This window comes from Mauremys mutica, chromosome 8, assembly GCF_020497125.1.
Source record: "Mauremys mutica isolate MM-2020 ecotype Southern chromosome 8, ASM2049712v1, whole genome shotgun sequence".
Classification (NCBI taxonomy): domain Eukaryota; kingdom Metazoa; phylum Chordata; order Testudines; family Geoemydidae; genus Mauremys; species Mauremys mutica.
Genome location: NC_059079.1, coordinates 9,246,236 through 9,272,317, shown reverse-complemented (window position 1 = coordinate 9,272,317; position 26,082 = coordinate 9,246,236). Strand labels below are relative to the sequence as shown.

At 44.5% G+C, this 26,082-nt stretch overlaps 1 long non-coding RNA gene across 1 annotated transcript in view; it reads right to left on the bottom strand.

The window, feature by feature from the left end:
• The window catches only part of LOC123376228, a 31,500-nt gene extending 10,318 nt beyond the window's left edge, over positions 1-21,182 (bottom strand). The window contains exons 1-4 of the long non-coding RNA XR_006581722.1: positions 21,048-21,182; positions 19,907-19,992; positions 19,141-19,239; positions 8,284-8,399 (exon numbers count right to left, since the gene is read on the bottom strand). This is a non-coding gene — a long non-coding RNA (uncharacterized LOC123376228). The remainder of the gene's footprint in view (positions 1-8,283; positions 8,400-19,140; positions 19,240-19,906; positions 19,993-21,047) is intronic.
• Between the last annotated feature and the right edge of the window lie 4,900 nt (positions 21,183-26,082).

The window sequence follows — 26,082 nt, the reverse complement described above, 5'->3', positions numbered from 1 at the left end:
TTAATGTGTAATTGCTGAGAATGAGAGGAAACGGGACGAGTTTGGACAATTGTTCAGCCAAGTCCTGTAGGTCTGGGGTGTTTATCTCAGTGCTTCCTTTAACTTATACTCTGTCATGTTTTATTCTGCTCTCTAAGGTACTTTTGAATATGGTTTGTAGGACATACACTTCTATTTTACCAAGTGTAAACCTAGGTGAACAAGGGAAATCTAAATACAGTCTTGTAGGCTGTGTGAAAAATGGTTATAGCTCTACTTAGTAGTTTGAAAAGCCTCTCATTTATTTTTACTACCCCTAGAAAACTGAGTTGAGAAACAATGACCAGCTTTCAGAGAAGTCCGGAGTGATTTTACACCTCACACAGAAAGGTATAATAGTGATTTTCCCAAGGTTACATAGTGACTCCAGTGTCTTAACTCCAGTAGAACTTTGTTGCTAGAAAGTGGGGTGAGGGAGACAGAGGGTCTCAGATGTGTCATGGAGGCTCAGGGCTTTAGAGAGATTGGAAGAGGATAGGCAGAAAGTCTAGATCATTGTTTCTCAATGACCAGTCCATGGACTGGAGCTGGTCTCTGAGATCTCCCTGACACAGTCTAGGAAGGCAGCAAGCCGGTCTCTGGTCTAGATCATAGGGTCCTGTGGGGTGAAACTACTGGTTGTTCCATGGGGCTGTGGGGAGGGCGGAGAGAGGGGGAACAATCTTTGCCACTTAAAGGAATGACTTGGGGAAAATTATGTGAGGGAAAACTGAGTTTTCTTCCTCACAGAAAGTCCTCTCATTGGTATGTCCATGGGACAAGACTTCTAGGTTCAAGGACTTGAAGACAGGTCAGTGTCTGCAAAGCCAATGGACACAATTGCAGAAGAACAGGATACCCTATGCAGGCAGAATGGTCCAGGACAGAAGAGCCAACAGCAGCATAAATCTAGGGAACAGCAATGAGTGACACAGACACAACATCAGGGACACACCAAACTCCACAGCCTAGACAGAGGTTAGGAAACCACAAAAGACCGGAAAGCAGACTGCAGCAGATCATAAACTCAGAGGGCTCGGTGTGCAAATCAGAGTCAGGCACAGAGGCATCATAGCTGTAAACACTAGGTTTGTCTACAATAGATGTAGCTAATGAGAAATCTGAATTGTGTGGTTTCCTTCTGGTAATCCTAGCCCTATTCCCTGAGCAGCTTTGTATGCAGTGCCAAATGTGAGGCCAGGAGGACTGGCACCAGTGGAGACAGCAGATGATACTTCACCAGACTTGCACTAGCATAACTGGATTTATATCCTTCCATCTCAAAAAATGGAACTGCCATCTCATGGACACTACTGGAGAACAGAAGCCCTTAGGCTGTACCTGACCTTAGATGGCAACAGGCTGGCTCCAGAAAGCTTAATTTTTAGATCTTCCAGAATGGTGTAACCACTGACAACAATGGTCATTATGCTAGAAAAATCCACCTTCAGCCATCAATGGTTTAAATATTCAGCACACTTCTGGAGGACACATTTAGGAATTTGTTGATCCGCTTGACTCCTATGGCTGTGTCATATCTCACTGACTGGCAATAGGAGGTTTCCTGCCAATGAAAGCTTTCAGCTCTGGGATTAGGCTGTGCCACCCTCATGAGCCACAGTGGAGGTCTCTCAGAGAGTCTGAGCAACAGACTCTGACTCTAAAGGAGTTAAGAAAGAACTTTTGAAACTGACAGCTAGTCCTGTTCAACCTCCAGCCTTGCATTCTGTTACAGCACTTTCCATATGGGAGTCAAAACCCGCAGCCCAAACACAGCTGTTGTTACAACATATATCTGTGATTATCCAAGGTTAGATTAGTACAGCTGCTTTAGAGATTCCTTGAAATGAGCATGTACCTTCTGTAAAGGTTAACTTAGAGTTACACAAAATGCATGAAAGATGAACAGTCTTCAGTATTAATGCTCTTCAGAATTTTACAATGAATGAGCTACACGGTATTGATTATTTACAGAGAGCTCTACACCATCATAATTCCAAAGTAATAGCACGATATATATACCCTGAAGCTCGTTGGAATGGAAAAAATGTTACCAGTGATACTTGGTAAAATAAGTGCAGTATAAAGGTCATTGTGAGGAGGTGTAAAGTTACAAGATATCTTGGCCATGAAATTCAGTTGAAATACATTCAGGAATTATTAATCTGTCCTTAGAGTGACATGATGCATTGGCAAATCTGCAGTGAACAGAATTTCACTTAGGTTTTCATTTTAAGGGGAAAACTGAAGAGGAAAAAAAAAAAACCCGCCCAGCTGCACAAAGATTTTAGAATGTTCCCACAGCAGAACTGCTGTTTTGACAGGGCTTTAACTTCAACTGGCAGCATGTCCCATAAGAGTTTTTTCCTCCTTTCTTATACAAAGATAGTGTTTAGCATTGTATCTCTGTGTTTGCCTGGAGCAATCTGAGGTACTAGGGTTTTCTAATAGCTAATTCACATTTGATTTTCATATTATGGCTGTTCAAGGTTTGCAATGGTGTTTTAGTTTTAATTTGACAGAAATTAATAAGGAGAAGAAGAAAGAAATCATACATCAGGACTGCTGTACAGTCCTGTCACACAGCCTAATTTGTTAGACAATAAGAATAATCTACCACTTCCAATTTAGACAGTAAAATAAACACATGTATATTAATGATTTTAAAATATTTCTGTTCAGCCAAGCATGTCTTCTTTATGCAGAATAGCATCAGATCAATAATTAGTTGCCATACATTTTAATAACCATAGTTTTAGCTTAGGATTGTTTTTCATAATTTTGCATTTATGTTTGACAAGTTCAGGAACTGGTCCTATTTGAAAGAGAAAACATTAATGCAAAACTTACTTCTCATTGCATTATTGCTCGCCACATCTAATATGTAAATACCCAGACGAACTCACGCTTATATTAACACAGCGAGGATCATAGAAATCTTATAGACAAAGTCTATTTGTCCCACTTTACTCCATGCATTAGTATTCTCTATGGTACTCAATTATTCAGGGTTGTACTTTTAAATTAAAAATAGATATTGTACATAACTGATAATCTGAGTGGAAGAGCATGAAAATATTGTCAAAATGAAATATATGATAAGTTCCATGAAGGTGCATTCCTGGTCAATGGAACATCATAGTGACATGACCTAATGTAAACATTTTACCCTTCATTGTGGGTTTAAAAAAATGTGTCAGTGACTGGTTGTAATGTGGAAAACAAGGAAGGAGTCAGCTGAAATTGCTCGATAGTCAAACACAGCATGAACATATTATTTAATACTGGATGCATTTGTGTATAATTGCTGAGGAGTGTAAGAACCGTTACCTTGAGTTACAAAAGCCATGACTGGCAAGAAAATACAATTTTTGGTCTAGGGAAATAATTTTTGTCCCAATGGTTTTACTCAAAATAATTTATTAATTACTATGTTGATTGCTGACAATTATGCAGGGATTTGGCTGATTCTGGAAAATTGCTTTGCCTATAATTGTTGGGTGTTGTGGTGGACCATATGCCATGCTGCAATGAAAGGAAGCTTTCATCTCCTGCTCGGTGATGTCTGCAAAAATGACCCACTCCAAGACAAGCCAGTTTCCATGCACAGTAGCTGAGAACAGTGATCATTTGGCAGGGAGAACAAAAAGCCACAAGCACTCGAGAGTACCGTGTAGGGCCTGAAAAAGCTGCAGGACTTCTCTAGTTGTTACCCAGGTGGTAAGGAGATTTGAACACAGGGAGCCAGGAACTCCTGAATTTTAGCTCACTTGTGACACTAAGGCCTTGTCTACATTGGGAATTAGTACCAGTTACACCCGTTTGTGTAATTACACCAATATAGTTGCACCAGTATAAAACCCTTATTGCAGACAAGGAAAGCTGTGATTTACATAGGTGGAGTTTACCCTGGTTGCAAGCAGAGGTCCTCGCCTACTCTAGAGGTTTGAATCTCCACTGCCCCAGCACAGCACTTTAATTTACACCACTGGTGGCAGAGGCCTGTCCAAAGCGGAGAATTGGGCATAGGGGAGCCTCCTCCTCAGACACATACTCTGCTTCACCTTAAGAAGGGGGTATTCTGGTGCAGGAGACAGCAGAGCTGGTGATGGAGCCACCGTCAGCAGCTTTTTATACCTGGGTATTTCCGCTGCATAGGAGGATTTCTCTGGCTGCTTTACGTCCAAACTGGAGAATGGGTTTACACTAGGGCAGCTTTAGCAATGGCAGAAACGGAGATCAGGCCTTTGTGGCATTGGGCAAATCACAATCCTTCTGCCTCGGTTTGGCCATCTATTGAACAGGCACCGTGCTCTATTCATTTATAGCACAGGGCTGTTGTGAGCATTGTCACGGTTCAGGGCAACTGCACCTGTATTTCTCCCTCGTGGTCCAGTAAGGCAGAGGTTCTCAAACTGGGGGGGGCACCCTCACCTGCAGGATGTGGAATATATTTGGGGGGGGGGAAAGGCATGAGAATCTTTAGGAAACAAACTTACTGCACACATTTTACTCACAGCAATGAATAGCCCATGCCACCCTTAATTCTGCACTGCTGCTGGCATCGGCACTGCCTTCAGAGCTGGCACCTGGCCAGCATCCACCACTCTCCGGCCACCCAGCTCTGAAGGAAGTGCAAAAGTAAGGGTGGCAATACCGTGACCTCCCCCTACAATAGGCCTGTGACCCTCTTTTGGGTCGGAACCCCCAGTTTGAGAAATGCTGCTCTGTATCTCACTTAAGATTTACATTACTATATATGTAAATGGCTTTGTTTAAATCAGGGGTCTCAAACATGCGGCCCGCGGGCCGCATGCGGCCCGCGGAGCTCTTCCCTGCGGCCCGCGGAGCTCCCCAGGGGAGCTCCGCAGGGCCCCCCAAGAGAAAAGCGGAGGCTCCCGCCTCCGCCCCTCTCCTGGAGCCTCGGCGCATAGAGCGCCGAGTCTCCGTCCGAGCGCCTGAGCCCCGCCCCCCTCAGAGCCGCGTGGGGAGGGGGCGGGGCTGGGAGCTCTGGGCTGAGCGCTGCGCTCGGCGTGGAGCTCACAGCCCCGCCCCCTCACCACGCGGCTCTGAGCGGGACCGCCGGAGACGCGCTCGGGTAAGGGGTAAGGGGGAAGGGGGAAGGGGGCCGGGGCCGGAAGCGGGACCCGCCGGGCTGGGGGGGTGGGCAGGGAAGCGCTCAGGGCTGGGGCAGAGGATTAGGGTGCGGGGGGATGAGGGGTTCATGATGTGGGGGCGCTCAGGGCTGGGGCAGAGGATTAGGGTGTGGGGGGATGAGGGCTCTGGCTGGGGCTGAGGATTAGGGTGCAGGGTCCTAGTGCCTGCCCTCCGCCAGTACTGGCAAGGCAGGCTTCCCTTACCCTGAGCCTCTCTAACCCCAAACCCTCAGCCCCAGCCAGAGCCCTCAGTCCCCCCGCACCCTAATCCTCAGCCACAGCCGTGAGCACCCCCACATCATGAACCCCTCATCCCCCCGCACCCTAATCCTCAGCCCCAGCCAGAGCCCTCATCCCCCCACACCCTAATCCTCTGCCCCAGCCCAGAGCGCCCCCACATCATGAACCCCTCATTCCCCCGCACCTTAATCCTCTGCCCAGCCCTGAGCGCCCCCACATCATGAACCCCTCATCCACAGCCCTCACCGCACATTCCAAACCTCTGCCCTAGCCCTGAGCCCCCTCCTGCATCATGAACCCCTCATCCACAGCCCTCACCCCACAGCCCAACCCTCTTCCCTAGCCCTGAGCCCCCTCGCATCATGAACCCCTCATCCACAGCCCTCACCCCACAGCCCAACCCTCTTCCCTAGCCCTGAGCCCCCTCGCATCATGAACCCCTCATCCACAGCCCTCACCCCACAGCCCAACCCTCTTCCCTAGCCCTGAGCCCCCTCCTGCATCATGTACCCCTCGCCCTCAGCCCCACAACCCTCACCCCTGCACTCCCTCCTATCCCCAAACTCCGTCCCAAAGCCTGCACCCCCACCCCCTGCCGCAGCCTGGAGCCTGCATCGAGCACAGAGCCTGCATCCAGACCCCCTCCCCCACCCAAACTCCCTCCCAGAGCCTTAGGCAGTAAATCTAAGTGCGTGTTTTGTCCTTTGAGTGAGGTGCATTACTGAGTGTATATATTTATTAAAACCGCGCGCTTAGGGGAGGAGGTGGAGAAGAGACAGGGCAGGGGTGGGGCCTCATGGAAGGGGTGGATTGGGGGTGGGGCCAGGGGCAGCAAGGGGGCGTGTCAGTGATGCGGCCCTCGGGCCAATGCACTAGTCCTCATGCGGCCCTCGGGGTCATTTGAGTTTGAGACCCCTGGTTTAAATCAATGTCTTAGTGTTTTTAATATTTAGTGAGAGGTGCATGCTGATTTTTTTTATCGGTATATATACTTGTGTGGCAGGGGAGGCATAAACTACTACAGACACAAAGAAGGGTGTGTATGATCAAATAAATGCGAGGAGGAGATCTCTAGTAAGTTATTAGCATGTGTGTAGGTCAGGGATCGGCAACCTTTGGGGCTGTGGGAAGTGGCATGGGCCGAGGGATGTGCTGGCCACCACTTCCCACAGCCCCCATTGGCTGCAGGTAAACAAACTGTCCCAGCCCGCCAGCGAATTTCCCTGCTGGGCTGCGTGCCAAAGGTTGCCAATCCCTGATCTACACACATGCTAATAACTTACTAGAGATCTCCTCCCCACACAAATACCTGCAGTGGTTCTGGTAGAAGTCAGTCCTTTAAACCCCACCAAGGGGTTTTTCTGTGTTTACAAGTTCATAACAGCTTTAGCTCAGAACTAGCATCCCCATGAATATGTTAGCCTTCCCTTTATATAGCTTTATATAATAATCGGCAGGCAAAGGTCCCTTCCTTGGCATAAGAACAAGGAAGTGTTTCAATTACCAGGTATTTTGCAAATTCAGCCAGCCCAATAACTCTTACATTTCCCTATAGCTGGCCAGGGCTTCATTTCAGTGGAATATTTTGACCAGGTAACTATCCTGAACTTCTATTAAAACTTATTTCCATCAGTTAGGGACTCTGGTGCAACCTGTACTTCAGCCTCAGTCTTTAACATAAGAACGGCCGTACTGGGTCAGACTAGGTCCAACTAGCCCAGTATCCTGTCTTCCAATAGTGGCCAATGCCAGGTGCTCCAGAGGGAATGAACAGAACAGGGGATCATCAAGTGATCCAGCTTCTTTCGCTCATTCCCTGCTTCTGGCAAACAGAGGCTAGGGACACCATCCTGGCTTATAGGCAAGTAGATTGAAAAGGCTGAGTTTTTTTCAGAACCTGGGGTTGGTGGTGGAGAGAGAGGAATTTGCATTCACCTCTCCTAGTTATTTCCCAAAATATCCACTTCACATGTATTGTCTCAAAAGACCATTCTTGTCTGCCACATTGTGCAATTTAATCCTTTGAGCATCCAGGCCCACAATTATACAGAACCTTTGCATTTAAGACAATGGACTCCAAAGCCCATTAATTTAAACTAAATTTAAAAAGTCTTTTCAAAGATATTGAAGGAAACTGACATATCTGCCTCAAAGCATAAATAATATTTTTGAAGATCTAGAGTGCTTTATTACACTGCCAGGAATAGTCATCTGGGTGACCCTTTGTAATAAAGGTTCCATTTTAACATGTTAATAATCGATTAATTGCTGTTATAAGCATGTTATGACACAAGTCGTATGTGCTATAGATAGTTATAAGCCATGGCTATAAGCAACCTATTGACCCGTTGGACTGTAGGATAATTTGTAACAATTGAGTAACCCTTCATTAAACATCCATTAATCATTTGCTATTATTTATAACAACTATTTATAAATGGAAGCTTAATATAATATCGTACCTTCATGTGTCTTAGCTATTTAGGACACGGTGCTTCCCCCCCCGGCATGCTTATAATTTCACACACTACATATACAGTCATGAGTGTGTGAGAATCTGGATCTCACAATAAGTGGTACACTCAGATCCCAGCACCTAGCCCAAGTAACTGGACCCAATGCTGGGTAGATGTACAGTGGCGGAGGGTGAATAGCATTTGTATTAAATTAACACTTTCCACCCTTTATTTTAATAAACATCAGTCACTTTAAGCAGCTATAATTCTGCTTGCTAGAGAAAGTTGCCATTCAATTAATAATAAAGAGGTAAATATTCCAAATGATTCAGAAGACAAGAGCTCAAGGAAACACCATGATAAAAATAATTATTGCTCAAAGTTACATAATCTAGCCATATTATATATCTTACCACGTACTGTGCAATTTGTTATCTGCTTCAAAGTGGTCATCTGGGTAAAAAATCCACCGCATCGTCCAATAAGAGTGAGTAATAGATTTGGCTGTATTGTTTTGTGTCTTCTTGTCCTGAAAGCAAAGTATTCCTCAGGTTAGGAAGGCCACATTTCTTCACATACAGAATTCTTTACTAAAGGAAAGGATAAAAATAACTCACTTATCTCAGTAACATATTACTGTTACCTGGAGTGGCAAATTCAGTGATCTGGTTTTAAATTAATACCACGGGACCGGAGATGTGGGACATTAATAATCTTCTCTAGACATTAGGACAAGTGATAGCTTTCTCAGTGGTACCAAAGCTTTATGCAAAGCAGGGAAATAATTGTGTTCTAGTCTTAAAATAGTTCTAATCTTAATTTTAAATGTGTTAGTTAATTCTTAGTGTGAAGGGAAAATACACTATAGTGTGAATTGTCAGGGAGAAGAGTCGTTTGGGTAAAAGTGCTTAAATAAATTCCCAACGAGCAGCATAGCCTAGTGAACTGACCATGGATTTTGGGACCAAGGCCCAGATTCTCCAAGAATTTGAAGAACAGCTAGCCAAAGACTCAAAAAGTAATAGCAATTTTTTTTTAAGTACATCAGAAGCAGGATGCCTGCTAAACAACCAGTGGGGCCACTGGACGATAGAGATTCTAAAGGAGCACTCAAGGATGATAAGGCCATTGTGGAGAAACTAAACGAATTCTTTGCATTGGTCTTCATGGCTGAGGATGTGAGGGAGATTCCCAAACCTGAGCCATTCTTTTTAGGTGAAAAATCTGAGGAACTGTCCCAGATTTAGGTGTCATTAGAGGAGGTTTTGGAACAAATTGAAAAACTATATAGTAATAAGTCACCAGGACCAGATAGTATTCAACCAAGAGTTCTGAAGGAACTCAAATGTGAAATTGCAGAACTACTAACTGTAGTCAGTAACCTATCATTTAAATCAGCTTCTGTACCAAATGACTGGAGGATAGCTAATGTGATGCCAATTTTTAAAAAGGGCTCCAGAGGTGACCCCGGGTGGTAAACCTGACTTTGGTACCAGGCAAACTGATTGAAACTATAGTAAAGAACAAAATTGTCAGACACATAGATGAACATAATTTATTGCGGAATTGTCAACATGCTTTTTGTAAAGGGAAACCATGCCTCACCAATCTACTAGAATTCTTGGAGGGGGTCAACAAGCATGTGGACAAGGGGGATCCAATGGATATAGTGTATTTAGATTTTCAGAAAGCCTTTGACAAGGTCCCTCACCAAAGGCTCTTAAGCAAAATAAGCAGTTGTGGGATAAGAGGGAAGGTTCTCTCATGGATCGGTAACTGGTTAAAAGATAGGAAACAAAGGGTAGGAATAAATGGTCAGTTTTCAAAATGGAGAGAGGTAAATAGTGGTGTCTCCCAGGGCTCTGTACTGAACCCAGTCCTATTAAACATAGTCATAAATGATCTGGAAAAAGGGTTAAACAGTGAGGTGGCAAAATTTCCAGATGATACAAAACTACTCAAGATAGTTAAGCCCCAGGCAGACTGCGAAGGGCTACAAAGGGATCTCTCAAAACTGGTTGACTGGGCAACAAAATGGCAGAAGAAATTTAGTGTTGATAAATGCAAAGTAATGCATACTGGAAAATATAATCCCAACTATACATATAAAATGATGGGGTCTAAATTAGCTATTACCACTCAAGAAAGAGATCTTGGAGTCATTGTGGATCGTTCTCTAAAAACATCCACTCAATGTGCAGTGGCAGTCAAAAAAGCGAACAGAATATTGGGTATCATTAAGAAAGGGATAGATAATAAGAGACAATATCATATTGTCTCTATATAAGTCCATGGTACACCCACATCTTGAATACTGTGTGCAGCTGTGGTCACCCCATCTCAAAAAAGATATATTGGAATTGGAAAAGGGTCAGACAAAGGCAACAAAAATTATTAGGGTAGGGAATGGCTGCTATATGAGGAGAGATTAATAAGACTGGGACTTTTCAGCTTGGAAAAGAGACGACCAAGGAGGGATATGATAGAGATCTATAAATCATGACTGATGTGGAGAAAGTAAATAAGGAAGTGTTATTTACTCCTTCCTGTAACACAAGAACTAGGGGCCACCAAATGAAATTAATAGGCAGCAAGTTTAAAATAAACAAAAGGAAGTATTTTTTCACACAACACACAGTCAATCTGTGGAACTCTTTGCCAGAGGAGGTTGTGAAGGCCAAGACTATAACAGGGTCCAAAAAAGAACTAGATAAATTCATGGAGGATAGGTCCATCAATGGCTATTCGCCAGGATGGGCAGGGCTGATGTCCCTAGCCTCTGTTTGCCAGAAGCTGGAAATGGGCAACAGGGGATGGATCACTTGATGTTTCCCTGTTCTGTTTATTCCCTCTGGGGCACCTGGCATTGGCCACTGTCAGAAGACAGGATACTGGGCTAGATGGACCTTTGGTCTGACCCAGTATGGCTGTTCTTATGTTCTTATTTTCTATGGCTCCTCAGCCAGGCACCCCAGGTCAGTCACCTAGGCACTTAAGCCCTGCTCCTCGCACTGTGCCTTTTTTTGGGCTTTCACTCGTGGCTAGCTCAGGTGGCCCCTCTCAGCTTGCTGGCTTCTGGGGATCCTTTCTTGGGCACCTAATTCTCCATTCATTGTATGCGGGTGCCGGGCTGAGGGTTCCTGCTTAATTGTTTTGATGAACTGGAGCGTTAGAACCAAGTCTGCTCTCCTTATTCAAAGGGCGATCCCATTAACTTCTCTAGGATGTCTTGTGTTCAGTCAATAGGTAAATGGCCAGGGCATAGATGACTGGCTGATAGTGTCCACTGGTCCAGGGTCAAAGACAGGGATTGGGACTAGTTACCAAGACAAGCCAAGAGAAGGGTACCAAGGTCAAGCCAGATCAGGATTGAAGGCAGGAGTCAGGAGCAAGACAGGGCAAAAGACAAGAGCTGTAGCAGTAGCAAGCCGGAAGTTGCATTACTGCTCAGCTGGCTCCCTGGGGAAACTTCCAGGTTTAAATTGTTGGTATGGACCAATCAGGCAGGCCATAGGGGTCTGTCACTCTGGCCTCTTTGGACAGAACTTCGTTCATAAGAACATACATAAGAACATAAGAACGGCCGTACCTGGACAGACCAAAGGTCCATCTAGCCCAGTATCTGTCTACCGACAGTGGCCAATGCCAGGTGCCCCAGAGGGAGTGAACCTAACAGGCAATGATCAAGTGATCTCTCTCCTGCCATCCATCTCCATCCTCTGACGAACAGAGGCTAGGGACACCATTCTTACCCATCCTTGCTAATAGCCATTTATGGACTTAGCCACCATGAATATATCCAGTTCCCTTTTAAACATTCTCTTTTAAACGTTCGGTGCCTAACCATCCAGATGCTGCTCCATTTGGCTCCCCAGTGGCGATGCAGAGATGGTGGTTGCCCAGGACCCCACAATGCAGCCTCTAAACCCACGGATCCTTACAATAAGCCCATGTGGAATGGACGTGTGCGTGATAATATTTATTATAACCAACATGCTTATATATTGTATATATATTGCAGGAGGGGGGCATTTTCCTGTTACTTCAATATATAAGTCATAGAAGTCCAACATCTAAAACACATGCTACTGATACATTATCTATATCTAACATTCTTTTACTAAGTGTTACCCCTCCTGTACTGCTTCCACTGGTAAAGGTGGTCAGTACATCATTGCTCTATTGAATACACTAGTGATATCATCAACCGAACATGTTTTAGTTATTGTTATTTCTATACGAAAAGCCAGAGGTGGTTACCTGCAGTTGTCTAACGCACACCCTTCCACTCTACCCCCCTACTGACCTCGTTTGTCCCAACAAACACACTCTTGAAGGATAACCAATAAGTGATTTATCTCCCCGATGAATATTTACATGTTAGAAATAGATGTTCCTATTAAATGAACTGAATATCGCAGTTGAGAGCACAGGGCTATTCCCACTTCTTGGAGTATGTGATGGAATCAATGTACCTTAGGAATGCATTGTATTGCAATACTGAATGGCAGCAGCAAGAAGCAGTATCTAGAGCCCTGTTGTTTTCTTCTCAATTTAAAAACCCGCAAACCTCTAAAACATTACCGAGTGACTACAGTCAGAGAAGGGCTGTGTACAAGTGGGACCCTCTGACTCAGCAGATATGTTCTATATGTTTCTTTAAGACATATTTGGTCTCAAAAGATCAGCTTCTGCTCCCATCAGCAAAATTCCACAATATTGTTGTGTTAGCCCTGCAAAGTCATTATAGCTATGGGGGAGAGAGATGGATTCCCTTCTTCTTTTCACATTAGCAGCTAAGGGCTCAAGTGAACTCCCACTGAAGTCTTTGTATTCGGCCCTGAATGATCATGTGTGCGCTAATTGCTCAGTCTTTATTATTGGTGATGAAGTAGGAGGAAGTCACGATATAGATTGACTTTCAGAGCCCAGAGTGAGGTTGCAGAGTTGACGCTTGGAAACTTCATCCTTTGACTTCCAAACTACGCAGACTTAATACAGAATCAAAGAGACCTCAGATATGGATCCCATAACATTGTTTTCCTTGAGTCACTTTTCTGAGTGCTGCCACATTCTGTTGTTGCTTACACTTACAGGCTTCCAGCTTAGCCCTAGTCAGTGGGCATAGTTGGTGGGATGCATTGACCTGTCACTATGAACTGTAATAATGATAAGAATGTGCTTTCAGAGCCAAGGTGCACATTAGTACATCACTAAATCTCCTGCTGTACCGAGTCTGAGAGTCACTACTTTTCAAGTATATTTTCAAGCACAAGTCTCCTTGGCAATCAATACATATAAAAAAATTGCATTATACTGTATAATGGCTGATCATTTTATCTGGCAGCACCTTAGAATAATTGTTCATCTAATATTTGTTTGTCATGGGCATCTTTGCTGAGACAAAACTCTGAAGTCTCAGGGCGCGATTCCAATCTCATTTCCTCCACTTGCACAATTCCACTGGCTTTGGTGGAGTTGGTCCTTGTTTAAACCAGAGTGAACGAGAACAAATGATTTCTCAAGCTCGTTAACAAAGGGATCGGTTGTAACACTTACCCACCATCTGCTCTAAGGGGCTGCAGGGGGGTGGAACGGACCTAGGGAAGCTTTGGGAGTATTTGGCCTAAGGGAGCTCCCCTGAGGCAAGGGGGAAGAGCAATTTGTGACACTTCTTAAAAGGTTGCAGCAGCGTTGGTCAGAAAAGTGGGGGGAGTCCATATGCATTTTGGAAAAAACACCCCACAAAGTTATTAAGGTGGAAATTTTCAACTTTTAATTTAGAAAACCCCAAACCTGGAAAACTGGTTTTCAGATAAAACTTTTTATTTTCAAAATTTTGGTTTTCAATAAATAAATAAATGAATAAAATAAAAAAAAGGACCGTTTTCAGGGTATCCAGATACTTTCAGCAAGTGTTCTCACTTCCTCAGAAACCTGATTTGCAATTGAAAAAAGTGGTGATGGAAAATTTTGGACCAGCCCTAAGGCGCAATATCTATTCCTGGGCCTGGATGGCCAGCCAGCTTTCCTGGCTAATACAAAGTGGGGGCAGAACCCTGGCTTTGCTTACTCCCTATCCCACCCTGGTGCCTTTCAGGTGAACTGCTCCTAGGAGGGGAAACATCTTGGTAGCAACCCATGTGTGCCCTCAAGCATGCTAACAGCATTTCTGGCTGACCCTGATGTGAGTTGGGCTCTCCCTCCCACGCAAAGCAGAACCGCATGAGAAATGGCCACAGTTTAGACCCAAATGGTTTATTTTTAACTTTTCCCAGACAACACGTGTATCTAAGGCCAAATACAAAGAGCTAGAGAATTGGGGATAAGTGCTTGTCAGTGTCAGACTCGATCAGCATCAAGTAGGGGCTGGATTCTGCAGCCACCCTGCCTACAGAACTCTTGTTTATTCAGTGGGGCTCAAAAGTCACGGTGATGAATGCCTAGAGAGAGAGATAAAAGCAGACACAGATACAGACAGACAGACTGACAGAATCAGCCCCCAGCTGGAGGTTGTTTGAATTCACCAGAAATTAAGATGCTATATTGCTTAAGAAAAGACTGCCACAATCTTGTTGTCTCTATTGTCTCTTTTTAACGTCCCCCCTTAAAATAAACCCCCAGCCAAACAGAATTTTGTGCTGCTTACAGATTAGATTGGAAGAAAATAGTCAGTGAAGTGAAAAAAATGTTTGCCTTCCTTTTACAGCAGAGCCCGGAGTTAAAAGCCAGTGTTTTTACGGGAGCAGAAAGTGCTGCAGTATGGAATAATATAATTTATTCTAACTTGCTCTTGCAAATCATAACTTTTACTATTTTCCTTTCAGATAAAAATGCCATTTATCATTATCAAATGAAGTGGTAATGGAAGCAACATATAGATACATAATATATATGTAAAAAAATTCTCCCGGCGGAGAATGATTGAGCACCTTGTCAGCAATGCATATTATATTCGTTAATTTGATTCCTGCCCAAAAAATTACTTAAGTGAGACCTTTTGATTTCTTTTTTAATGCTTGAGTCTCCTTTCATCTAGGCACTGTTTATTAACCTATTTCTGGAAATCAGCATAAGCACAAGCTATATTTAATCTGTTCTTTTAATGTGCCTTTGTTTTTGACTCTACTGGGTTGTTTAAAAATTGGCCATTGGTTACTATTAGAAGTAACACAAGAACATAAGAATGGCCGTACTGGATCAGATCAAAGGTCCATCTAGCCCAGTATCCTGTCTACCAACAGTGCCCCAGAGGGAGTGAACCTAACAGGCAATGATCAAGTGATCTCTCTCCTGCCATCCATCTACACCCTCTGACAAACAGAAGCTAGAGACACCCTTCCTTACCCATCCTGGCTAATATCCATTAATGGACTTAACCTCCATGAATTTATCCAGTTCTTTTTTACACGCTGTTATAGTCCTAGCCTTCACAACCTCCGCAGGCAAGGAGTTCCACAAGTTGACTGTGCGCTGTGTGAAGAAGAACTTCCTTTTATTTGTTTTAAACCAGCTGCCCGTTAATTTCATTTGGTGACCCCTAGTTCTTGTATTATGGGAACAAGTAACATAATCCAACTAGAGACAACAAAAATTATAAAACACCAAATTCCCCACCCTCCCAATAGTTGGAGAGAGTCTGATCCAAGTTCAATTATTGATCCAAACTTTACACCTTGGGTCTATCACTTCTTACAGCAGCAGAAGTATATTTACTTCATGAGAGGCAGCGTGGCTTAGTGGAGACAGCACTGGATAGGGATTCAGAAGTTGCAGGTTACATTCCTGGCTCACCACTGGCCTGCTGGGTGATCATGAGCAAGTTTGTTCACCTTTCTATGCCTTAGTTTCTTCCATCTATGAAATGAGGATAAGGATATTGACTTCCTTTGTAAAGGGCTTTGAGATCTACACCTGAAAAGTGTTATATAAAAGCTAGGATTTGTTATTATTCATTCTTGGATAGCACAGATTAATTAAACCCTCAAAAGCCACTCATGCTGTTCACCCTATCACCCAAGTTCAATTTAGAGATGCAAAGTGAACATCATCAAAAAATCTTCACTGTGCTAGCAAATGCATGTATAGTCATATAGGGTGAAATCCTAGCCCCATTCAAATCAATGGGAGTTTTGCCTTTGAGTCTCTAAGGGTATGTCTACACTACAAAATTAGGTCAATTCAATAGAAGTAGATTTTTTAGAATTCGATTTGATACATCGATTGTGTGTGTCCCCACTAAGCGTATTAAGTCGGCGGTGTGCATCCACAGTACCGAGGCTAGTGTCGACTTTCGGAGTGTTGCACTTTAGTAGCTATGCCACAGTTCCTGCAGTCTCAGCCGCCCATTGGAATTCTGGGTTGAGCTCCCAATTCCTGATGGCGCAAAAACATTGTTGTGGGTGGTTCCGGGTACATGTTGTCAGGCCTCCCTCCCTCCGTGAAAGCAACGGCAAAAAATCGTTTCTCACCTTTTTTCCTGGGTTACCCGTGCAGACGACATACCATGGCAAGCATGGAGCCCGCTCAGCTCTCTGTCATCGTATGTCTCCTGGGTGCTGCTGGCAGACGCGGTACTGCAGTGCTACACAGCAGCATCCCCTTGCCTTGCCTTGTGGATGGCAGATGGTGCAATACGACTGCTAACCATCGTCATCGTCCCATGGGTGCTCTTGGCCGACCTCAGTTAGGTTGGTCGGGGGCTCCTGGGCAGACATGGATGCTCCTGGCTGGCCTCAGTGAGGTTGGCTGGGGGCGCCAGGACAAAAATGGGAATGACTCCAGGTCATTCTCTTCTTTAAGTTTCGTCTAATGGAGATTCAGTCCTGCCTGGAATATCATGCCAGCTGGAGGCTTCTGCCTCAGGCTGCTCTCCCAGTCAGCAGCACCCCGTGGTCACACCTACCCCAGCCTACCCCTTGCTCCCATGGCTCATGAAGCCTGGACAGTAGTAAGGAGCAGTTCAACTATAGGCTGAGCAAGTGCAGAATGGTGGTAGAATGTGCCCTTGGACGTTTAAAAGCTCGCTGGCGCAGTTTACTGACTCAGTTAGACCTCAGCAAAACCAATATTCCCATTGTTATTACTGCTTGCCGTGTGCTCCACAATATCTGTGAGAGTAAGGGGGAAGACATTTATGGCAGGGTGGGAGGTTGAGGCAAATCGCCTGGCCACTGATTATGCACAGCAGACACCAGGGCCGTTAGAGCACAGCAGGGCACGCTGTGCATCAGAGAAGCTTTGAAAACCAGTTTCATGACTGGCCAGGCTACGGTGTGAAAGTTCTGTTGGTTTTTCCTTGATGAAAACCCCCCACCCTTGGTTCACTCTACTTCCCTATAAGCCAACCGCCCTCCCCTCCCACCTTTGATCTCCGCTTGCAGAGGCAATAAAGTCATTGTTGTTTCAAATTCATGCATTCTTTATTAATTTGTCACACAAATGAGGGGATAACTGCCAAGGTAGCCCAGGAGGGGTGGAGGAGGAGGGAAGCACAGGGGTGGGGTAGTTGTAGGGGCACCCCCTAGAATGGCATGCAGCTCACCATAGAATGGCATGTCTGGGGCTCTGACCTGAAGCAGCCGTTTGCCTCTCTGGTTCTTTGGTAGGCTTGCCTGAGCTCCTTAAGTTTCACGCAGCACTGCTGCGGGTCCCTGTTATAACCTCTGTCTTTCATGCCCTTGGAGATCTTTTTCAAATATTCCAGCATTTCGTCTTTTGGAACGGAGTTCGGCTAGCACGGATTCATCTCCCCATACAGCGATCTGATGCAGAATCTCTCGTTCGGTCCATACTGGAGTTAATTCAAAAGTTCACAGGGCTTTTCCTGTCTACCTGGCCAGTGCATCTGAGTTGAGAGTGCTGTCCAGAGCAGTCACAATGGAGCACTCTGGGATAGCTCCCAGAGGACAATACTGTCGAATTGCGTCCACGCTACCCCAAATTTGACCCAGCAAGGTCAATTTCTGCACTAATCCCCTCACTGGGGAGGAGTACAGAAATCGATTTTAAGAGCCCTTTAAGTCGACAAAAATGGCTTCGCCATGTGGACGGGTGCAGGGTTAAATCGATCTAACGCTGCTAAATTCAACCTAAACTCGTAGTGTAGATTAGGGCTAAGCAAGCAAAACTACCACTGATTTCCACGAAAGAGATCTTGTGTGTTATACTTCCAATTTTCATAGGGCTCTGCATGGGTGCAACACCTATGTAGAATCAACTGCCAGATTTGAGCCTAAGTCAGTCAACCAGAACATGCAATGTACAGAATACGCTTTCTTCTCATGATGCATACCTAGAGCCTATGGATATTAATGAGGGAGGCTGGCACCCATCAAGTGGAGAACGTGACCCACTGTTTTGTGATGATTGTATTGTATGGTTAGCTGAGAAAGACAGAAAAAATACCCCAAACCCATGAGGCTATGCAAAACATTTGGAGCATCTTACAGTCTGCTAATTCCACTGAACGGAATGACAGAGGCTGTATTGGCTAATGCAAACATGAAGGTGATTCTGTCAGAAGCAAAGGATTCACTCCAGCATATTACATGCATGTGAGCAAGCCACAAGAAGGATGCAACACAATATTAAGTTATAAGATTGGCACATGGGCAGCAGCTTGATTCATCAACCTGAGGCTACAGTTTTAGGGACAGATACAAAGAGTTTTTACAGTAAGAGAGTCCCCTCACTGAAGGCCCCATTTTGATCCTCATAAAGTGCCTCTCAGACCCTAAGGTCTCCCTGGCAGTCCTAAGACTCTCTCCACTCTCTGGCCTAGCCAGGTCATACCAATTGACTTCCACTACTAAGTCAGCAAACACTCTACCACTGTCAAGAGTTACAGCTGCCGTTAGCTCAACACCCAGCAGCTTCTACCGGTGGGTTTCCTAGTGTCATGCTGCCAGAATTCCTCACTCTCACAGCTGTGCAGGAAATCCCCCACAATGCATTAGTGCAATGAGCACTACATGCCCCGCTGCTGCAAACACAATGTTCTCGTGGCCTGACATTCCTTATAAAACCTCCAGCTCAGCATGAGTGGGAAGGTGAAAAAAAAAAGCTTCCTGCCAAGGGTGGGCAAGGGAGGAGAAGGGTACTTGGTTTCTAGCAACTCACTGTACCAGCCAACCAGCCAAAAGAGACTCTTCCGGCTCTTAGGACAGCCCACCAGCGAAGGCTGGGATGAGTTGTTAGGTTTGTTCAGTCTGTCACCAGAGTTCCTTTCCCAGGGTCCCCCCTAGGGTCTGGGCAGGGCCAGGACTCACCTAGGGTGCTGCTTTGTGAAGTCCAGATGGTTTTCCTGCTCCAGTTCCAGTCCCAAAAGGCTTAGCCCTCTGGCTGGGGCCCAGATAGTCTGCCCCCTTCTGGAGTTGTCAATGAACAGAACAAAAGGGGAATTAACACAAATGAATCAACCCAAAGCTCTCTTCCTTTTACAGGGCACTCCGTAAATCTGAGTTCCCAAGTCAATAGAGTGAGTCACCATCAGGGCCTTCCAGGAGAGACCATTGGGCAGCAGTCATTCAAGGAGTTCCTGCCTTCAGCTGGCCCTCTCTTCAGGAGCTCAGAGCTAAAAGTCTGCTCTCCTCCCTGTTCTGCCCTCAACCGAGCTGGGTTTCTCCCTTTTAAGCTCCTCCCACCAAGTCTGACATCTCTCACAGGTGTAATGAGGCAGGGTCACTGGCGTCCACGTTGGCTCATTAACCGCTTGTTGCCCAGTGTGGAATTTGTACACCCCATCACAATGTTCAAATGTCTATGATTCTTTGAGAGAATCCCAAGGGTGGCTCACTTCAACCGCTCAGCAGAAATACATTCCTGAAAGATGCTTATGGACTATTTGGAATTTTGTACATTGGTAAATGAATACAGGAGCAGGAGGGTAAATCTTCATGTTATTTAGTGGTCTGCCAATATGTATCACAGCAATATTCAAATATATGCACGCACACTTATGAATTTTATTTATATTCAAAGGAGTCAGCTCCTTGTACTAACTACCACAGCTATGGCTTGATAGACTAATCTTACCTGTTATGCCTATAGAAATCTCTTGAGAATTAAAATACTCATTAAGTCCACTGAACAGCAGAATTTAATCAAATGGATTCCAAAGGCTGTCATTAAAAAAAAAAGCAACAATAAATTGAATTTTTGTAGTAGTTGTTGCAATTCTGCAGTGACCACTAACGGCTTTTTTATTTATTGTACTATGAATACAAAATAGATTAAATTAAATCCTACATACATAATCAATGGTTCCAATCTACTTGTCAGTGAAACTTTCTCTGGCACCCATAAAATGTTATATAATATGTCATCTCTCAAGTCTTAAGGAACATCCTAATATGAAACTGAAAGATAAATATTGCAGTTGTGAGTCTTTCTGTCATGACTCAAATAATTTTAAAATTGCTGAGATGTATTCCTCTAACAATGTTAAAATTGTTCTAATGCAGGATAAAATGGTAGTTTTAGTCTTGGTAATTTTGATAGTAGCTTGTAATTTCCATGTACATGTTACATTTCTCAGCTCGGTAAAAATTACAGGAGAGAGTGCTTTCACATGAAAATCCTCTCCTGCCACTTGTCTTCTGTACACAGAATATACTTAAAGTTTAGGAACCAGAAGCGCTTTTTTGATACAAAAAATATCCAAGTTAAATCATTTGGTTCTGAGTCAGGGCATCATTTAAAGATATTGTAAAGAGGCTAAATTCAGACCCACTTCACGTTTGCTTCCCATAGAGGCTCAGAGTAACACTGCTGCATCAGTTTGTATCTGTAATCTGATCTGCTTGGGACTGCCCGCACCCCCAACCACGCAGCTAACTTTACCAGCTGCACCAGCAGTGTTAGGAGCGGGAGGCAGGCTTAGGGTGCCAATACTGTGCTCCACCATTCCTCTGCTGGCTGTAGCTCTCGGCACATGTGCCCCTCCCAGATAGAAAGGCTGCTACAATTGCTACAGAAAGGGTTGTAGCAGATGTTTTTGGGCAACAGTAATCCCCAGAATTCAGGTATATTACATACAGTGAGATCTGACAAAGTTTAACCAACAACTGGAGGTATCACTAAATAATCAGTTGCCATGGGGAGATAGTAAATAAATGTTGTAGAAAATTGCACGGGTAACCTTGGGGTTACTTGGGTGATGCCTTCTGGAACTGACCTTATTCTAATGTCCTTGGACTATAATGAGAGGAGAAAGCAGTAATGCACAGAAAGGCCTCTGTGTGATCACGGAAACAAGTCATGGAACGTGATGTGGTGTCTAAAAATCCCAGTGCTGTATTGGGCTACACGCATATTGGCAGCAGATCAAACATAATAGTCTCCCTACACATAGGGTAGGTGTGACCACACCAGGAGTTTTTGAGCCTCACAATGGGCTCAAGCATGTCATAGAGGCACAGCTCATGTGGGGAGCTGTAACACCTGAGGGAAAACTGAGGGAAGGATTCTGATTTAGCTCAGGGAACACGTATGTACCCTTTCATGCAATGTAACATAATCCACAGGTGCTCCTGGCCAGCTCTGTTGGCCATTCTTAGAGTGGGCTAGGTTATAACTTCTTCGGGGCATCTTTGCCTCCCAGGGGGTGGATGGAGCAACCCTGCCTGCCTGTTTTGCAGTGGTGCCAGATAAGGAATTTCTTGCCTCCTCTCCCATTTTGTGTCCCTACAGAGCAGTTAGGCACAATCTCACCCTTCAACAGAGAAAGGGCAATGAAGCAGGTAAAGGGATCATAGGGAATGACCTATAAGGAGAGGTCAAAAGAACAAATTACATGTAGCAAGGAAAAAACCTAAGGGACATATTCCCTCCTGCATTCTCCATGCATGAAGCGGAGGAGAAAATATCCCTAGGAGAGGATATCGTCATCTAAACCTGTTTGAAGGGAGCTGACATCAAGGAAGTGGAAGATATTTTTCATCTGGTAAAGGAGGGAGGAATAATGACTTATGCCATACCTCAGGAAATGGCTTGTAACAATGACCCACATCCTGGCCCTGAGCATCTGTTTCTCCACTTAACTTCAATAGATGTTACAGGTTCTCAGCACCTTTCAAGACTAGGCCTAGGAAGTTCAAATAGGTGACCAAGTTAGGACTATAGTCTCTAGTCTGTTACAAGCCCTTTGTTCTTCTCTGGCTGCTAGGGACAACCCTGAGGCTATTCTAATTGACAGCGTTGGGGAGGCACAAAGGTGGTGAAAAGCCATCTTTGCCCTGTGACCTCAGATACTGTGCAGGACGAAGCTCAGCCAGGTCCATGAACCATTGGTCTTCCAGTGCAAGTGGCTGATGCTCCATCACTGGTGTACCTGGGATCAAGTCGCTTTCATACATCTCCATCCCTATCCTGTAGTTCATGTATAAAAATAAGAAAACTGAAGAATGCAGGATTTAGAGCTAGAAATTAAGAGTTAAAAAAACCCAGCAAATTGCTGTGTAATTTTTGTTCCCATTAACAAAGATGTTGGATACAGCATCACATGGGCTATAATGAGACATAGCAAGCAAATTCCAGGCTGGGGAAGGTTTTCTAAGGGTTTATTCTCAGTTACGACTACAGATTAAAAATAACTTTCTCAAGCAATAAATTGGGTGCGACAGAAACAGGACCAAAATCAGAGTGAAATCTAGTAATGAAATATTAATGCTACCATGTTAAGCTGGGAAAATCATAAAAATTCATTTTGCACGGCTCTGTAGGTCACATTACTAATGTCCTCAGCTGGCTACATTTTAATGTACAGTGTTTTCTACCAGTGTCCTCTTCCTATATACACTTCTTACTAACAGAAAGGATGACCAAATTCCTAAGTCATGTAACTGCTTTAGAAAGGAGGGAAAAAACCCAAACACATAGGCATACATGGTAATAGCTTTACAGAGTTAGGATGCACGTTGAGACAGCTACAAAGAGAACTGTCAAGCACCTAGTGCTTTGCTTTATTACGCCGCTAAACTGGCATTGTGCAGCTATGGTAGATGTATGGGAAAATTTTATTTCTAGGGCAACGTTATTTTGCGTGAAACTGAAATGAGATAAAAAATAGAACTAAGGGTATGTTTGACTTTCAGTTAGTGCTTGATCTTTGTGAGCCAAAAGGACCTCCCTCAGATACTCTGTCAGCCTTCAGGCTTTATTTCAGGTACTGGCACCTGCAGTTTTCAGAAGTCAGGGCAATTTAAATGGTGTAGATTTTGCTGCTTTACATAACCCATTTGAATTCTATGTGCTTAAAACCTGCCAGGGAAATTGCTAAATTCTGCATATTTCAGCCTTACAGATTTAGGCTATAGGTTTAATACAGTACACAATTAAACTAAGAGGAGACAAAAAGGCTAAAAAATGTCCTAGCCACTCATGGTCATTAAAGACGCACTGGCACTTTCCACAAGCAAAAGGGGTCACAGCCTCATTGTCCAACTGAGATAACTACATTTTGCCTACCTGACTCCTCCTGCAGTTCCAGATTGGTCCAGAATTAATCACTTCCAGTTGTAAAACACGAGAGTGGTCGTGTGCACTGTTAGCAGCCGCCACGCTTCACCTAGAGGTGGCTGCATTTCCACTGATAGATGAAATGAGTCCTGCATATACTGGTGTTTGTACAGAAGCCTGGAAGAAGCTTTAGGATCCTCTAGATAAAATGGGCTTCCTACCACCATGATAACTGGGTGTGCAAAGGACCAATCAAATCTGGGGCGACTGAGCCTGGTGATGAAGGACTGCACTTGATCTGCAGGCAGGTGGTGAGGAGCTGCTGGGTGGGGGAGAAATCATATAAATAAGAAACTGTCTCTGTAATAGCCCTGCACAAATCCTGCTCCTCTCTCCCCACCCTCACCTCTGCTGGAGTCTGGGCAGGTATCAAGTCTCCAGCTTTTGCTGTGCAGGAGAAGGGGCTGAGCTGACACTCCATTGAGCCTCTGCACTTTGAGCAGGGATGTGTGCTCTGGAGCAGGCCTAGGCACTCAGATCCAGCGCTCAGGGGGCAGTGTCTGTGTAATGTGTGTCCCCTGCTGCCACTCCACAACCTCCCTCATGTGGATTACGTTTGCTACTGGCAGGATTCGTCTGCACAGGTGAACAGTGCAAGGGATCTTTGGGGGTGTTTGTGCAGGAATACAGCTTGGAATACAGGCAAAAGCAGGATTATTACCCTTTTGGGGGAAAACTTGCAGAGAGCCAGAACTTGGCTCTTTGTTATTTTCTTGGGTGGGGCAGGGGGTGCAGTATCTAAGTCACAATACAGTTATAACGAGACAAATACTTAGGTAAGGGGGATCAGATCTGTAATGCAAGAAACACAAGACAAAAAGTACAGGAGCCCAAATCAGGAGCAAAAGGCCTGTTGAAAAGAGTTCCATTCCAGATGCATTCCACAGGAAGAGTGTGTCCTGAAGCCTTGTGAAATAAATAAAACAAGCATCTGAAGGACACACAAATGGAGCTCGCCTCCTCCCACCCGAAAGAGCTGGCACTTTCCGAAAATGCTTGTTCAGTGTTTGCCTTTGAATAATGAAACAAAATCTAACGGTCAGCAAAGCTAAGCCATTAAGAATAAATCAGCTCTGTTTCCATCAAAAAAGAAGCCTAATGTTACACTTTACAGTACACCGTTGCAGCCGTCTGTAGTTCCCACATCGATTTTCTTCTCCGCGGCACTGAACATACAAAATCAGCAGGCTTCTTTGTGCACTCAGCCACGTTAAAGAAAAAAAAAAGTCTCTGGGCTCTCAGTATGTATACGTGCAGCTTCACCTGCATGACACCTGGTTGTGCCCAGCGCAGACACATGCGCAAGCAAACCAGGAAGTCTGCTGATTCTGCATGTTCATTCTGGGGTAGGAAATACCAGCAGGGAGCAGTGACCTGTGTCCTTTCTGCAATGCACCACTGTGCAGAATCCCAACAGGAGTAGGTGTTTTGAGCCCAACACTTTTGAGAGAGAGAGGACTGTATCTATGTCTTTGAAATGAAAAGCAACTGTCCCTTTTTTATATGCTGTTCTAGTAGAAACATTCATTTTCTGATCCACTGCAAAATGCTACCTTCGCTTTTCAGACAGATACATTTTGTGTCTTCGCTGGAGAAAATATCTGTTTAAATTCTGCCGCATGCATGTCAGCTTCTTCATTGTGCCTAATGTTTCATTGCATCTAATTCTGCAGTGACCCAATGGTGGCAATGATTCTGGTTGCAGCTGAGATTTCTGATAGACATAATCCATTATGTTTGCATCTGCTGGAAAAGAGACTCCATTTTGTAAACCAAGCAGAGTGGTTTAACAGCAAAAGGCAATTCCTCCGCTGGTCCTTTAATTAGACACTCCAAAAAGTGAGAATGGCATTCATGACGGTGAGGTCCAACCATTAATAACTGAGCAGGTAGCTGTATATTTAGATGCTTTTTAAAAACAAACACAAACCAACAAACCCAGCCCCCTGAATTTAAGGTCAAAAACAAAAGGAAGCTTTTAAGCTCTTTAGTTCATTTGAACTCCCAAGTTCTGGAAAGACTTTGCAGTCTCTCTAACTAATACTTTGTGCTAGCCTTAGCGTGCAATCAACAATGATTGATGAGACCAGTCCTCAGCCCCAGAATCACACAGATAACATGAACATGGCCGCTAGGTCCCTGAGGTGGCTACACTATTCAACATCACTGTCTCAGAGGAAGGCTAGGGCGTATGTGAGGCGTTCAGGACTCCCGCACTGAGGCCTTGCTGAGACCAGGTAGCTTCTGAAGCAGGCAGGGAGCCCTGCAGAGTATATGACAGGTTTGCAGACATTAGAACTGCGAAGAGCAGCCTTGTTCTCTCCTTGTTGATTTGCTGCTTTGAATAGCGGTGGGGAGGAAGCCGCCATAGTTGCTGGCTCAGAGCCCAACCACTGTGACTATCTAACAGAGCTGCAGACCCCAGTGTCCTGCGAAAAGCCACAAATGCCAATGGAAGATGATGAAGTATGAATTCAAAGGTTAGTCTATTTTTTCCCTTAGGCTCTAAAGGAGGGAATTACTATCTTCTGAGATGGATAACATCATTAATCAGTCCCTGAGAGGTTTTTTTTTCCCTTGTACAATGCCAAATCATCTGGACTTTTATCTTTTCAGCACTGCAGAGGAGACAAAAACAGGCCAGCTATTGTATGGGAGGAGAAATTATCAGAGGGGAAATTTTTGAAGCATAA